The 943-nt window shown below is 66.9% G+C and overlaps 1 protein-coding gene across 1 annotated transcript in view; it reads left to right on the forward strand.

Moving 5' to 3' along the window:
• MIB2 (mindbomb E3 ubiquitin protein ligase 2) overlaps nucleotides 1-943 on the forward strand; it is a 19,375-nt gene that overhangs the window by 10,916 nt on the left and 7,516 nt on the right. The window lies entirely within an intron of this gene.

Consider the following 943-nt stretch of genomic DNA (forward strand, 5'->3'; position numbering starts at 1 on the left):
CCAGTGCTGGGCAGTTGCCCGACTGCACCTCGGCTGCACCCAGCCCTGCCCTGGTGCCCACCACGCCTTCCCCCTGCAGAGCCCTGACCCCACGTGAGGTCCTGCGCACCCCACAGGCACACTCCCCGGAGCGGAGTGGTGGCCGCCTCGCCTCCTGGGGGTCCCTCAGCCTCTCCTGCAAGTCCCCAGGCTTCTCTCAACTGTCTTCCAGGCCTTCATGTTGCACAAGAGCCTCTAGAGGAGCGTTTAGTGGGGCACAGGTCACGGTGAGCCCAGCGTCCCAGGTGAGCAGGCATGTTTCTACTTGCAGGTCAGTGGGTAGCACCTCCCTGGCCCTGGGGCCCCCAGGGCCACTTCTGCCTCTGCCTCCGCCCCCCACCCCGACTCCAGCGCCTGCATTTGCTTGTCCTGTTGGTGGCCTTTCTGTAAACGGGGCCGTGGCGGGCACACACCGCGAGCAGCGGCCTGGCGACCGGCCCCTGTGGTTTGGCTGTTGAGGGGCCCCGGTCCGGTGTTTTCTCTGGGTTGTCTGCTCTGCTCACTGAGGTGGGTGCCCTTTTCACAGGGCAGGTGCAAGCCCTTCGCGGGAGGCGCTGACTGCAAACCGGTCGGGTGGGCCCGCCCTTTCAGTCTCTGGTGTCCCCGGAGCAGCCGTTCTGAGCGGCAGCGCCGTCCACCCGTCCATCACTGCACCGTCTGTTTGCTCCGTCAGCTTTGCTGTCTGACCTTCCACTGCTGCCTGGAGCCAAGTCCACTCGATCGTGAACACCCAGCACTGGGCCGCCTGGTGGCCACGTGCTGAGGGGACCTCCCCTGCCAGGTTTGTCCCCTGGTCCCAGGCGTCCACGTCCTCTCCTGGGGATGCCCCCCACCCGAGTCACCACAGGGCGAGTCTCGGGGCAGCTGGAGGGACCCTCAAGGGGCCCACCCACCCCTAGGACGT

This window comes from Myotis davidii, unplaced genomic scaffold, assembly GCF_000327345.1.
Source record: "Myotis davidii unplaced genomic scaffold, ASM32734v1 scaffold586, whole genome shotgun sequence".
NCBI classification, from domain to species: Eukaryota; Metazoa; Chordata; class Mammalia; order Chiroptera; family Vespertilionidae; genus Myotis; species Myotis davidii.